Here is a 452-nt window from a genome sequence, read left to right as displayed (position 1 = left end):
GAGGGTCCGGCCCACTCTGCGCCTGGGCTGGGACTGGTCCCGCCAGCGCAGGGTGGCAGGAAGCTCTCCGCACACTCATCGGACCTGGGCTAGGACTGGGTCAGATTTTTATTTTTCATTTGATAATATTTGCCAAAATATCTGGCACTTTCTCCTGAAAAATCACGTTTAATGTCTAAATTAAATGGTAATGTATCACATAAGTGAGCCTATTATTCTTGGGGGAATATTTATCTTTTTTGTTTTTTTAAAAAAGATAACCAGATATGTAGCACACATTTGCAATCCCGGCACTCTGGGAGGCTGAGGCAGGAGAATCACATGTTCAAACCCAAGTAACTTATTGACTTAATGAGACTCTGTCTCAAAATTAAAAAAATGGAAAAAAGAGTTTGGGGACTATCGCTAAGTATGAAGGCCCTGTGTTTCATTCCCAATTCTGAGAAAAAAGT

Source organism: Octodon degus, unplaced genomic scaffold (assembly GCF_000260255.1).
Source record: "Octodon degus isolate 3935 unplaced genomic scaffold, OctDeg1.0 scaffold00009, whole genome shotgun sequence".
Taxonomy (NCBI): Eukaryota; Metazoa; Chordata; class Mammalia; order Rodentia; family Octodontidae; genus Octodon; species Octodon degus.
Note: the sequence above shows the minus strand (reverse complement) of the source record.